Raw genomic sequence first — 15,763 nt, 5'->3', positions numbered from 1 at the left:
ACATAAGTTCAATTACGATTGCTTAACATAGCGCTAAATTTGCCTTATGGCACACTAACTACTAACACTAACTATTGACAATTAACATTTACTTTATGCAATTTATTATTCTTGCACATATTATCCATTTGCTTTTCTCTGTGCTCACTTGAGCACATGTTTATGTTAATGCCATTTGCCTTTTGCTCACTTGAGCACATAATTGTGTATATATTATTGTGCTTGTCTTTTTTTTTTATTTTGATTGTTGTGGACCAAATGCAAAGAAGTTGACTTAGTTTCTAGGACTTCCCTTATGCAAAGAAATGGAGAATTGGACTTAGATTCTAGGACCTTCCTTATGCAAAATTGGAGTAAAAGGATCTTAATGATGAAGATGGATTAGAAATGACCAAATCTCTAAACTCACTCTTATCCATTCTTGTTTTTGCTTCATGGAACTTTTGATGTGTGTGCTTTTGTGATTAGGGACTCTATGAGCTTAATTGGAGGGTCATTACCATGTTCATCTAAGTGGAAGATACAAGATACATTGAGGATCTCTTATGAGACTTGTTTGATTGCTTATACTTTGTGGTAGCTTATTCCAAAGGATGAGAGCTACTTGGATCATCCATATGATCTCAAGAGAGGAACTCCTTGTGTGGTTTTGATTCTTCATCCCTTCTCTTTTTGCTTTACTTAGGACTTAGCCCCTTCTTCTTCTTCTCTCCACTCTAACCCAAGCCAAAACTTTTTGTGCAAACACTTAACATTTCTTCTCAAACATTAGAAACCTAAGCCTTATGATTTTGATTTTCAAACTTCCTTTTCATAATACTTATTTTGAATTGAATCTTTAAGTCAACTTTGACTATTTTGTACATACTTCTAATTGGTAAATATAACCCTTTCAAATTTCTTTTTGTGGTTCCAATGGCCACTTCTTAATCAAAATCTTTCATAACCTTTAGCTATTAGGTTTGAGTTATCCTTGTGGTAGATATAATACTCACCTATATCCTTAGTGATGGACAATGAGTCTTCCATGCTTATTATAGGGTTAATCCCTCACTAGCATGTTGAAGCTATCCTCACATGGTGGATTTGTGGTTTGGTTGAGTTTTCTCCCTTTGATAACAAAAGACCTTAAGGCTTTTGGACCAATCAATTCACCAACCCATTTTGAAATTTTTACCCCGAACTACGAGGTTTTGATCCTAATCTTTTATAAGATGGTACCTAGGCAATGGGATTATCCATCCAAACACAAATGTAAATAACTTGTACGTTCTCCTCTCATCTCTTCAATCATGTTTGCACAAACATATTTTTCACAAGACAACAACCTTGCAACAAGTATGAAAAGGGCTCCCTAGGAGTACCTAGGATGTTTTGGGTGCCTAACACCTTCCCATTGCATAACCAACCCCCTTACCCAGATCTCTGTTTCTTTTACCAGTTTTTGTTAAAACTATTAGGTTTTTGTTCGCTTTCTAACCATTCCTTTGGATAAATAGAAGTGCGGTGGCGACTCGACTTGTATGATTTACCTTGGCTTTAGTCAATATCTCTAATGGTAACGAATACCCCGCTACAGAAAAGTGGCGACTCTGCTGGGGACGAAATTTGCCTAGTGGGTTTTGCCTACTTTTCATACTTGCTGTATTGTATTGTTTTGTGACATATTTTTTTGTGCAATTTGGGATTACTGTATTGTATGTAATGATTGATTTGCTTGATATTAATTCCTTGTATGCTTGGTGATCTTTGTTAGATGAGTTCTATACCCGGACTCGAGTGCACTTAGGATAGGAGAATGGCATAGTCTTGTTGACTTGTGTGGAGTTATTCCTTAGCAAGTTGACTTGCAAGTCCATTCACTTGGTGGAGGTCATGTTGGGATCAATAATGTCACACAAGTAAGTTGTGGTTAGACATTACTCTTTCCAATATAGACCTTAGAAGCCAAGGACCTTAGTTACCAAGCCCATCTTAGCCTATTCCTAGGATGTAGTGCGAAAGTCGTTCAAGTGTAAGATTTGATACGATTGTTACGCGATACTACACTCATAAGAGTCTCTCTTGAGAATATTTTTTTGGAATACGAGTAGTCGTTTCTCCGATAATATCCGAAAGATGCGATGATGACTATGGGAACCTCTTGTAGAACATGTTTGGCAGGTTTAAAACCTAGTACACTCCCTTTGGGTGGTTCTTAACCGAGACTCCATGCTCGTGACTCGCAACAAATCCTTGATTCATGGTTGATCCGTTCCTGTATCCTTAATATCAATGGAACTTGGGTGTAGATAAGGTGTAAACCATAATCCACCAAAATGGATGATTGATATTAAGGATGATATGATCCATCCCATGACCTTTGTTTGGTGTGCTTTGCTTGATCCTTGAGTGTGATTGTTGCATTCATGCACTCATTTGCATCCATATCATCAATAATGAAGAAAATTTTCAAGGAACTTAAGGGGTTTATTTGCAAAATTTTCAGACATGGAAAGACAAAGAAGGAATACCAAGAAGTACAGCTTCAGGCAACCAGATTTGAAAGAGTTAAGGAATCTGACATCCTATGTACTAGATCCTTTGGGTTTCAAAGCTCGTTTTGGGAAGCTTCTTCCTCTTCTGACTACTCAGGTGGATGAAGGGTTAATGAATGTATTGGTGCAGTTCTATGATCCCTTGTACCGTTGCTTCACGTTTCCGAACTTCCAACTTTTGCCCACGCTTGAGGAGTATGCCTATCTTGTGGGTATACCTATTCTAGACCAGTTGCCGTTCAGTGGCTTAGAGAGTATTCCTACTTCTCGAGAGATAGATGACATGTTGCATATAGATGAATCTCTGGTTGGTGCTCATATGACTACCAAAGGTGGAATTCAAGGTCTCCCTTCTGAGTTCCTCATTGCTCAAGCTACTGTCTATGGGAAGGCCATGAGTGAGGATACCTTTGAAGCCATATTCTTACTTCTCATCTATGGATTGGTATTGTTCCCCAACATCGACAAGTTTGTGGATGTGAACGCCATTAGGATCTTCTCTACTCTTAATCCCGTTCCGACTCTGTTGGGTGATGCTTATTTCTCTTTGCATATGAGGAATGCAGAAGGGTGGTGGTGCCATTGTATGTTGTTTGCCTCTGTTGTATAAGTGTTTTATTTCTCACTTACCGCAGACGGTCGCCTTCAAGGAGAACAAAGGATGTCTACGGTGGTCTACGAGACTTATGTCTCTCACTAATGATGATATCTCTTGTTACAACCATGTGTATGATGGTGTGCAGATTATTGACTCTTGTGGTGAATTCTCCAATGTACCTCTTCTTGGTACATGTGGTGGGATTAACTACAACCCTGTTTTGGCACGTCGTCAGCTTGGGTTCCCCCTAAAGGATAAGCTTAATAACATTCTGTTAGAGGGTGTATTCTTTCAGGAGGGTAAAGATCCCCAAGGCTTGAAAGGCAGAATGGTCCGCGCTTGGCGCAAGGTTCATAGGAAAGGAAGGAAAGAGTTGGGTCCTAAGAATTGTGTTGCTATGGAGCCTTATACTGCTTGGGTGAGGAAGAGAGCGTCTGAGTATCTCATGCCTTACGAGTATCCGAGACCTACACCTATGATTATGGATGGGCCTTCAACCCTCCCTAATCAAGGAGTAGAGGAGTTGAGAGACGAAGATCGTTCACGTGCTTGGATCCGTGAACGAGAAGAGTTGCTTCTGCAGATTAAGGAGAAGGATGCTTTGATAGAGTTCCTCGAGCATCAAGTTATTGATTACCCTGACGATGCATGGACTTCTCTACTTCCTCAGTCTTCCAAGTTTTGGAAGAGGAAGTATGATCGACTCACCAAAGAGAAGGCAGATATGGAGGCAGCCTACGAGAGGGAGGTGAAGAGGCTTCGTGCATCTTATCTTCCTGTGACCCAAGCTTTGGACGACTGTTTCTAGGGATCCATAGGATGATTATTTTCCTTTTCTCTTGTGTATAATTGACAATGCTGTACTTCTTTTCTCCGATACTACTTGATGAGATATTTCCATATGTGATGAATGTTTAATATTTCCAAAATTTGCGAATAAAACCCTAGAATTCCTTTGAAATAAAACCAAATCATATGCACGAGCATTGCATGCATCATGTGCATAAGCAGGTTTTGTTCCCGACATTCTTGTCCTGTGATCTGACTCTGTGTTCTTCACTTATTTTGAAGACAGGCTGACTCACCGGTACTACACTAGAGCCAACATTTCAAGACTGATGGATCATCTAGAGCAAGAGAAACGTGAACTCAAAGAGGAAGTGGCTAGATTAAGTGCTTTGATGGAATCATTCTTGGCTGCCCAGAGCCAGTCTTCTCCAACGCCTTCAACTCCTCCCCAGAGGACAGTCATTTCTGAGATTGTTTCCTCAACTGTTCCTGCAGCCAGTGCACACTTTGTTCCAATGGCCATGCCAGCCGGATTCCCGTGGGGAATGCCTCCCAATTTTATGCCTGAGGGTCCTGCTCCAACTTTTGCTTCTATGCCGGCATCTAGCCCGGTCCTTCCTGTTCCTCCTCCTGTTGTACATACCATGCCCAGGGTAGACGACACCATCTATCATTCTGAGCCATCTGAGGGCCAGATGTCTATGAGAAGATGGACGCTATGAACAATCAATTTCTTGAGCTCCGCAAGGAATTGAAAACTCTTAGAGGAAAGGATCTTTTCGGCAAGTCTGCTGCCGAACTATGCTTGGTCCCCAATGTGAAGATCCCTGTAAAACTCAAGGTCCCTGACTTTGAAAAATACAAGGGAAATACTTGTCCTCTCAGCCACCTGGTCATGTATGCCAGGAAGATGTCAACTCAAAACCGATAATGACCAGTTACTCATCCACTACTTTCAGGACAGTCTGTCCTGTGCTGCTCTGCGTTGGTATATGGGTTTAGACAGCACGAATATCCGATCCTTCAACGACCTTGGCGAGGCTTTCGTTAAGCAGTACAAGTATAATGTGGATATGGCTCCCGATAGGGATCAATTGAGGGCCATGTCCCAGAAGGATAAAGAAACATTCAAAGAGTACGCCCAGAGGTGGCGAGAGTTACAAACACAGATCGGGCCTCCGTTAGAAGAGAAGGAAATGACCAAGATCTTTCTGAAGACCTTGAGTTCATTCTATTATGAGTGGATGATTGCTAGCGCTCCTTCTGACTTCACCGAGATGGTGAATATGGGGATGCGTCTAGAAGAAGGGGTTAGAGAAGGGCGTCTAACCAGAGAAGAAGGATCTTCTGCCAAACGTTATGGGGCGTTTGCGAAGAAGAAAGATGGAGAGGCACATGCTGTGACCTCCCATGTGAAACCAAGAAGACCCTCGGTGAGGAGGAAGACCATGCGTCCCGCCGGTAACCAGCACCAGGTGGCTCATATAGCACCTGTTTTCAGAGACAATCAACAGTATCTGCAACATAGCAATAATCAACAACCACATCCGCAATATCAGCAGCAACAACACCGTCCGCAACAGCAGGCCTACCAGCCTCGAAACGGTAATCAAACCAGCACGAGTTACGAGACGAAAAAGGTCACTTTTGATCCTATTCCAATGACGTATGCAGAGTTATATCCCTCTTTGATAGAGAGGAAGTTGATTACTCCGAGAGACCCACTGGCTATACCGGCTAACCCCCAGTGGTGGTATAAGCCCGAATTGCATTGTGTTTATCATTCTGGTGCTCCCGGCCACGACGTGGAGAATTGTTACCCTTTGAAGACCAAGGTTCAAGACCTCGTGAGGTGTGGCATTCTGTGTTTTGAGGACGTAGGTCCTAACGTGGAGAAGAACCCATTGCCCGAGCATGGGAAATCTGTCAACATGCTCCAGGGCTGCCCTGGTAAGTACAATGTCAAGTATGTCAGCCATATTCGACAGTCTCTTGTTGAGATGCATCGGTTGCTATGCGAGTACAGTCATTATGAGGGCGACCATGAGAGATGCCGAATATGCCCGGTTAACCGATTGGGTTGTCACCAGGTGCGCAAAGATATTTAGGAAATGCTGGATGAAGGAGTCATTGAGATTCTTCAGAATAGGAATGTTGACGAAGATGAGCCCGAGGTCAACGTAATTTCCCCAGTATTCTGGATGCCCGAGCCTGTTATCATTAAGTATGACGGTAGCAAGCAGAAGTCTTCTCCTACCCTGATCATTAAGCCTGCCGGTCAAGTACCGTATTCTACTGAAAAAGCAATCCCCTTTCGTTACAATGCTGTTGCTGTAGAAAATGGGAAGGAAGTGTCCTTACCATCCTCCTCTATCGTTAACATTGCGAATGTAAGTGGTTTGACCCGCAGCGGTCGTGTGTTTTCCGCACCTCCCAAGCCCCAGGCTAATGCTGATTCTGTTGAACACCCGATTGGGAATGCTGTGAGCACCCCGAATCCAGCACCTGTTGCTAAGTCCCCCTCTACATTGATAACTCCTACTTCTGTTGGCCCAAGCGGCAATGTGAAAGAAGATTGTGATGAGATGCTGAGGCTCATCAAGAGAAGTGAGTACAATGTTGTAGACCAACTTCTACAAACGCCATCCAAAATATCAGTATTATCTTTGCTTTTGAATTCAGAACCACATAGAGAGGCACTACAGAAGGTTTTGGATGTGGCATATGTAGATCATGATGTCACAATAGAACAGTTCGATAGCATTGTTGCAAACATTACTGCTTGTAACAATTCGAGTTTCTGTGACTCCGATCTCCCCGAGGAGGGAAGAGACCACAACTTGGCTTTACACATATCTATGAATTGCAGAGACGACGCCATGTCCAATGTGCTGGTGGACACTGGGTCATCACTAAATGTATTGCCAAAAACCACTCTCTCAAAACTGTCTTATCAAGGGCCTCCCATGAGGCAGAGTGGAGTTGTTGTGAAAGCTTTCGATGGGTCGCGTAAAATGGTGATTGGGGAAGTTGATCTCCCAGTTAAGATCGGACCAAGTGATTTCCAGATTACCTTCCAGGTTATGGATATCCACCCGTCGTATAGCTGTCTCTTAGGCAGACCATGGATTCACGAGGCGGGCGCCGTGACATCCACCCTACACCAGAAACTGAAATTCGTGAAAAATAAGAAGCTGGTGGTGGTAGGGGGAGAAAAGGCTCTTCTAGTTAGCCACTTGTCTTCCTTCTCATATATAGATGCTGAAGATGAAGTTGGAACTCCTTTCCAAGCTTTATCTATAGCTGAGCCTATTGAGAAGAGAACTCATTCATTTACTTCCTATAGAGATGCGAAGTTGGCCATTGAGTGTGGTGCAACTGCTGGTCTAGGAAAAATGATTGAGCTAGAAGACAATAAGTCTCGGGCTGGCATAGGCTTTTCCTCTGGGATCTTCAACGAGAAGGGGCTATTCAAGAGTGGAGGTTTCATCCACGCAGGTCGGGATGAAGAAGCTGCTGCTGTCTTGGAAGAAGATACAGAGGATTCTGGCAATTTCATCATCCCTGGAGGGGTCTGCAACAATTGGGTCGCTGTAGATATTCCTACAATTATCCACAAGTCAACGTAATGATCACTTTGTTTAAAAACCCTTCTCCCATGCCAAAAGGAGAAGTGATGACATTGTTGGCAACATAAATACAATGATGTTTTCATTCAATAAATTCATGTTAAATGTTTGTTTTTTTCAATTATTTTCCCTTTTTGCTTTTTGCATGAAATTGGTGATCACATAAAACCCTAAAAAATAGAATAAAATCAATCTTTCCATATGCATAATGATTTGCCTTGTTTGAATTCTAAAGCTTTTCATATCCAAAATCATTATGCAGGTTGATCAAACCCATTGAACATAATGATCCAACACCATCTCCCAATTTTGAATTCCCTGTATTCGAGGCGGAAGAAGATGATGTTGAAGAGATTCCTGACGAGATTACCCGTCTACTTGAGCATGAAGAGAAGAACATTCAGCCGCATCTTGAGAATCTGGAAACAATCAACTTGGGGTCTGAGGATTGCGTTCGAGAAGTGAAGATCGGGGTACTCCTGGAAGAATCTGTTAAGAAAGGGTTGATTGAATTGCTACGAGAATATGTCGATGTCTTTGCATGGTCATATGAAGACATGCCAGGCCTAGATACTGATATTGTGCAACATTTCCTACCCTTGAAGCCTGAGTACGTGCCTGTGAAGCAGAAGCTCAGAAGAACTCATCCTGATATGGCAGTAAAGATCAAAGAGGAAGTTCAGAAGCAAATTGATGCGGGGTTTTTGGTGACTTCTACATATCCTCAATGGGTGGCCAATATTGTGCCCGTGCCTAAGAAAGACGGAAAAGTCCGGATGTGTGTGGACTATAGAGACTTGAATAAAGCTAGTCCGAAAGATGATTTTCCTCTACCACATATTGACATGTTGGTAGACAATACATCTAAATTCAATGTCTTCTCATTTATGGATGGATTTTCCGGATATAACCAGATCAAGATGGCACCCGAGGATATGAAGAAGACAACATTCATCACACCTTGGGGAACATTCTGTTATCGAGTGATGCCCTTCGGTTTGAAGAACGCCGGAGCCACGTATCAATGAGCTATGACCACCTTGTTTCATGATATGATGCACAAGGAGATTGAGGTATATGTTGATGATATGATTGCTAAGTCAAGAACGGAAGTTGAACATGTAGAGCACTTGTTGAAGCTTTTCCAGCGTTTGAGAAAATATAAGCTTCGTCTGAATCCCAACAAGTGTACATTTGGAGTCCGTTCCGGCAAGTTATTGGGCTTTATTTTCAGTGAAAGAGGTATTGAAGTTGATCCCGCAAAGGTCAAAGCAATACAAGAGATGCCTGCGCCCAAAACTGAGAAGCAAGTCCGAGGTTTTCTTGGCCGCTTGAATTATATTTCCAGATTCATATCCCACATGACTGCCACATGTGCGCCAATATTCAAGCTCCTCCGGAAAGATCAGTCCCATGATTGGATCGAGGATTGCCAGAAAGCTTTCGATAGTATTAAAGAATATCTGTCCGAACCTCCGATCCTGTCTCCGCCCGTGGAGGGAAGACCCTTGATCATGTATCTAACTGTTCTTGAAGACTCAATGGGTTGTGTCCTTGGTCAGCAAGACGAATCAGGGAAGAAAGAATATGCTATTTACTACCTGAGCAAGAAGTTCACTGATTGTGAGTCTCGATACTCGATGCTTGAGAAGACATGTTGTGCTTTGGCTTGGGCTGCCAAGCGCTTACGCCAGTATATGATAAATCATACAACTTGGTTGATATCCAGAATGGACCCAATCAAGTACATCTTCGAGAAGCCTGCTTTAACAGGGAGGATTGCCCGTTGGCAGATGTTGTTATCTGAGTATGATATTGAGTATCGAGCTCAGAAGGCTATTAAAGGTAGTGTCTTGGCTGACCATTTGGCACATCAGCCTATTGAAGATTATCAGTCAGTTCAGTATGACTTCCCAGATGAGGAGATTCTGTATTTGAAAATGAAAGATTGCGATGAGCCTACACTCGATGAAGGGCCAGAACCTGGTTCCCGATGGAGTATGGTATTTGATGGTGCTGTAAATCAGTATGGGAATGGTATTGGGGCAGTGATTATTACTCCTCAGGGCACACATATTCCTTTTATAGCAAGGCTAACTTTCAAATGCACGAATAATATGGCTGAGTATGTGTCGCAACGCGAAAAACAACCGGCGGAAAAAACACAGTTTTACAGAGCCGCCACCGACGCTATTCATCCTATGACGGAAAGGGAGCGCAGGACTAACCTAAGAAAGGGAAAAGGAACGGTCTTACGACCAGAGATTGCAAGGTACGGGAGTCGGTTACGCAAGGGGAAGGTATTAGCACCCCTCACGTCCTCCGTACTCGACGGGATCCACGCTCAAAAGAATAGGAAAAGGTTGCTGATAAAAACTGCTCAAAGAAAATGCACGCAAAACAGGTGGAAGAAGACGGAGGAAGGGGACTTGGCAGGATGTCGCATCCTGGGCCTACGTAGTTTGTCAGAAACAAACATCAGAGCCAACGTAGTTCGGGGAAATGGGAAACATGCTCGCTAGGACATCGCATCCTATGCCTACGTATCTTCTCTATCCAGAGTAAGAATCAGAGCACTCGTAGCTCGGCTAACGCACGCCGAAACAAAACACAAAAAGGAGACACTGAGACGTCAAAAGAAACACTCAACAAGGAAACAGAATGCCAATACATGGACTTATATCTGACTACAAACAAACAACACAAACAAGGAAACAGAATGCCAATACATGGACTTACATCCGACTCCAAACAAACAACACAAACAAGGAAACAGAATGCCAATACATGGACTTACATCCGACTCCAAACAAGTAAAAATCGCTAACCAGCGAACACCAAAGAAAAAAGGTTATCAGATTGACAAGCTAATAGGGAGTCTGGAACTCGAGCCTAATAGTTGTCACAAAAAAAAAGGTTGAACAGACAAACTAATAGGGAGTCTGGAACTCGAGCCTAATAGTTGTCACACAAAACACACAAAAAAAAAAAGAAAAAGGTTGCCCGGAGAGATATCGCTCGATCTCCTGCCTATGTATCTCATCTGGTATGAGAATCAGGGCGACGTAGTTCGCCTTAACATGGGAGAAACTCTCTCCTAACCAGAGACCAGGGAAGCAAACAAACTAATAGGGAGACGAAGACTCGAGCCTAAAAGTTGTCATGCAATCAGATATCCCTAAGTTGAGGTCTCTAATCATGCATCTAACTCACACAGGAAGCAAGTCAGTTCAAACAGCAAATAAACACCAATCACAAATGATCAAACATCACACACTATATACAAACAAGAGGCTCAGACAAATGGTTGGCCTTTAGTCAAGAGGGGTCATATCAACCTCGACAAACAAGCCAAAACTGTAGGGGTATGCTAAAGCTCTTAACCACTAACATTGAGAGTTAGGGTGAAGCTGATGAAATATGGTAATGAGGATGAGACCTCATGCTCTTAACCCTGGCCTGGGTGAGCTTATGACAAAGAAAGCGTGGGGATCCAGAAAGAGGGACCCTATTCCACTTGACTGACTATATACAAAGATCTTGGGTTATGTTCAAGAGCATCAGCACGTAGTGCGAGCATAATGAACGACTCACTGAATAACAGGGGATTGATTGCTAATCCCTTCTATCTGTCAATTACCTCTTCACTTAGGAGGACTTAACAAGTAGCATGCCTCATTTAGAGGTCTTTGGCACAAAGGTAAACAAACACAAACATTGCCTCTTAAGGAGGACTTCAGCCAAATGCCTGCCAAAAAAGTGACAGGGCTTCCAGACTACATGGAGTGAGAAGGCTAAACAACCTCAGTGGTGTATCAACCACACTCCAAAGCAAAGCTCAAGCTAGCTAGCAAGCGACTAATGTACCTGTACAAAAGCTAACCAGTTAGTATCTCAGACAGAAAAACCAACAGTCAACAGTGGAACCATTCAATATCTACACAATGCAAGTCACAAGTGCAAGCACTCAAGTGAATTTATCACATCAATTGACCTATAAGATAACAAGAGTTAGTAATCAAAGCAACTTGCATCTCAAATAGTGAAACCCAACCAACCATTAGTGCCAAATGCTTAAACCTGAAACACAAAGCTCAATTGGTAAGTACAAACCACTAGTGCAAAGACTAGGGTCAAAGGCAAGTCAAATGGTCAAAACAGAAGTCAATATTTCACATGAAGCACATTCAAACAAACAAGAAAGTGTCCTCAAAAGGACCAAGACCAATTCATAAAGAAAAGGCACCAAATGATCAATGTGAAGCAAAGGCAAGCAAAGGTGCACAAAGTGGACAATCAAATTAGAAAATCCAAATTAAAACAGAAAAGCATCCAATGGCTATGAAAGTTTTTATACAAGCTTATCATGTTAAGATTGAACATCATACAAAAACTCAACTCCAGAAGAGCTCCAATGATATGTAAATGAAAATGCATAAATGCAACATCAAATATGTGACACAAATTGTCACACCACATGTTCATGTGTCCAAAATAGTGATGGCATATGATAAAAATTCAAAAATCAAAACTCAAAAATCACATCATGAGAGAGGATCAAGCATGCAAAATTTCAAGCCAATTGGATTAACCATGAGCATTTCACAAAACATTTAATGTGACATATCAATTTGGCATCATGTTCAATCACAAATTTACAATTAAAAATCCAGCATTAAACAAATCATGCAAATAACATCAAAAAAATAATAGAGGTTGAAACAAGAACATGGAAAAAAATTGGACTCCAATTGAAGCATTTTTCTATTTGTTATGATTTTTTAAAGTTGCATGAAATAAATAGAATAATATGAAAATATTGGAGGGAAAACAAATGATTTGAAAGAAATTCAGAATGTTTCCATGCCAGGTTCGAACACATGCGCTTATGGATCAAAAGAACATCAAAAATTAAATTCAGAAATATGCCATTGCCAGGATTCGAACCTACGCACTTAAGGAAAATGAGAACTCAAATAAAATAAACTCAGAAACACATGCGCCAGGTCTCGAACCCATGGACTTTAAAAAAAAAGCACAAGCGGGGAATCGAACCCGCGCGCTGACTGTCCAAGTGGCGCTGAAACGCTGCGTTTCACAAAGGCCAGGAAACCCTAGCTCAAATAACCAGACGGCGGAGATGAATCTCCGGTCGTCTTCTCCGACCATGTACACGGCGGAGCTTCATGCAAATTTTCCAGAAATGAACGAAATGCATATGGATCGAAAGCTCTCTCCATGTAGATCATGAATATCATATCAAAATCATCTAAAACTTCATGAATTCTTCAAATCGAGCAAGAACAAATTCTAGATCTAAACTTTAATTCAACATATCTTCCTCATTTTTCATCCATTTCAATATCTAAACATATCAGCATGATCACCTAAGTGAGATCTACATGATTATCACAAGAAATTGGCAAAAAAGAGAGGTCGAAAATTGCACCTACTTGAAATGACAGTGATGAAATCGTGTCTTTCAAGCCTCCACAAGCTCCAGATCAACTTCTCTACTTGTATCTTGAAGCTTTAATCACAAAGAAGCAGTTGAACACTCCTAGATCTGCTTCATCTTCAAGATTCCATCTCCATGCTCAAGTTCTTAATGTGCACGAATTTGGATAGAATTCTTCAAACCAGAGTTGGATTCCCACTCAATGATGCATGATAAACATGATTATGCAGAGAAATTCAAGAATTATGTGAAGAATTTTGAGTTTTGAAGAGAGAGAAAAAATGGAGGGAAGTGAATTTTCAGATTTGAAATTGTTGTTATGAGCAAAAACAGTTATGATTAGGCTTTTATATGAGGTGTTAATCATGCTGAAATTAGGATTAGGCAATGGCTAATTGAGATTAGAGAGATATAAGGTGTTTTGAAAAATGCACAAGTGTGCTTAGCATGAGCAATGTGCACGTGAACAGTACCATGCAAGGGCTTGGAATCACTTAAAACCAACCAATGGTCAGCATGGAAGTGTTAATTTGATTGTAGCTTGAACCAAATTTGAATTCTTGAATTTCCCTCCAAAATGCACATGAATGAACAAGTTATCACATGAGCTTTTTCCATGCAAGGAAATGGTTGATTTGGAAACTCTTGGTCATAAGGAGCATTTTGCAAAAAGAGTGGACCAAATTGGAGTTTTGAATCAAAAGTTATGGCATTTTGAACCTCCATGCATACTTTGTGATCACTTGGCCATAACTTCTCAACCAATCATCAGATGATCATGAAATAGGACTTTTTGGAAAGGGAAGAGAAAGATCTTCAACTTTCATGTTCACCAAAAATCCATTTTAAGCTTCTTTGATGTTGAAAAGTCAAGTTGAATGCGGACCAGAAACTTGCCATTTTTGGAAACTTGAAATTACAGGTCACTTTCCATTTTTGGAAACTTTTGCCCTGACCTCAAAATCTTCAAGATAGATGTTTGAAATGACAAATGAACCTCTTTTGAACATGATTGAGGTGTCTCAACTCATTTCCCCACCTCATAGCCCTCAGCTCTTGCACAATTGACTTTTTGTGGTCCTCAGATGACGTTGACATGCCCTGATCAGCTTGAACCTCTACCACTTGGGGAAAATGCTCAAAAATGAAACCCTAGCTCATGTAAGCTCAATATGACACTCATGCGATCCTCATCCCATAAAATGCCTCATCTCCTTGAGAAACCCTGGCTGGAAGAAAGTCAATGATCAGGGTTGACCAGAGGTCAAAACCCTAATCCAAAAGAACCTGAGGATGCACTCTGAAATCCTTGGTGATGATAGAACCATGATGATGGTAATATATCCTTGCAACCAAGATAATGTTCAAGACCATTGAGGGATCAGGAAACCCTAATGCACTGCAAACCCTCAGATGGTTGACAATCAATTCATAGAGACCCTCAGGCTTGAATCATGCAACCTCTCCATCTTCTGAAAAGAATTTGGAGGATGACTCTCTCAATTCTCATGAAATGCAAAAATGAAATGCCTAATGTCCTAAAACATGAAATGCAATGTGTCAAACTAGTCCCAAGAAGAGGAGGGAAAATTTTGAGGTGTTACAGTATGAGGCCTGTATTATGGGATTGGAGGAATGTATTGATCTAAGGATCAAGCACCTTGATGTTTACGGTGATTCGGCCCTTGTTGTTAATCAGATTAAGGGTGAATGGGAAACGAATCAGCCTGGTCTCATCCCATATAGAGATTATGCGAGGAGGATTTCAACGTTCTTTACTAAGGTTGACTTCCATCATATTCCTCGAGATGAGAATCGGATGGCAGATGCTCTTGCTACACTTGCTTCAATGATTATGGTAAAATTTTGGAATGAAGTCCCCAATATCACTGTGATGCGCTTGGACAGACCAGCTCATGTATTTGTAGTAGAAGAAGTGAAAGATGATAAGCCATGGTATTATGACATCAAGTGTTTCCTTTAGAACCAAGTTTACCCGCCTGGGGCATCTGTGAAAGATAGAAAGACTTTGAGGAGATTGTCAGGCAGTTTCTACCTCAATGGCGATGTGCTTTATAAGAGAAATTTTGACATGGTTCTGCTCAGATGCGTGGATAGACACGAAGCAGGTCTGTTGATGACTGAGGTCCATGAGGGTTCATTTGGTACCCATTCCAATGGACATGCCATGGCTAGAAAGATGTTGAGAGCATGCTACTATTGGCTGACAATGGAGTCTGACTGCTGCAAATATGTGAAGAAATGCCATAAGTGTCAGATTTACGCGGATAAGATTCATATTCCTCCGACACTTCTGAATGTGATTTCATCACCATGGCCTTTCTCCATGTGGGGAATTGACATGATTGGCATGATAGAGCCCAAAGCGTCCAACGGACACAGATTCATTCTCGTAGCAATTGATTACTTCACCAAGTGGGTTGAAGCGACATCATATGCAAATGTGACCAGGCAGGTGGTCGTGAAGTTTATCAAGAATCAGCTCATATGCCGCTATGGTGTGCCAGATAAGATCATTACTGATAATGGATCTAACTTGAACAACAAAATGATGAAAGAGTTGTGCAGTGAGTTCTGTCGCATCGCGCGAAAAACCGGCGGGAAAAAGAAAGAAACAACAGAGCCGCCACCGTGCGTTATTTATCCCAAAAGAGGGAAAGGAAACGCTCAGAGTAAACCTGGAAAGAACATGGTCTCGCGACCAAAGAGAATGGGTTCGGGAGTCGGTTAT

The 15,763-nt window shown here is 41.7% G+C and overlaps 1 pseudogene; it reads left to right on the top strand.

The window, feature by feature from the left end:
* Nucleotides 1–6,125: 6,125 nt before the first annotated feature.
* LOC127103075 (uncharacterized) lies at nt 6,126–15,133 on the top strand (annotated as a pseudogene).
* Nucleotides 15,134–15,763: the final 630 nt, after the last annotated feature.

The sequence above is a fragment of the Lathyrus oleraceus genome, chromosome 7, assembly GCF_024323335.1.
Source record: "Lathyrus oleraceus cultivar Zhongwan6 chromosome 7, CAAS_Psat_ZW6_1.0, whole genome shotgun sequence".
NCBI classification, from domain to species: domain Eukaryota; kingdom Viridiplantae; phylum Streptophyta; class Magnoliopsida; order Fabales; family Fabaceae; genus Lathyrus; species Lathyrus oleraceus.
The sequence above is the reverse complement of the archived record's forward strand: the minus strand, read 5'-3'. Positions and strand labels throughout refer to the sequence as shown.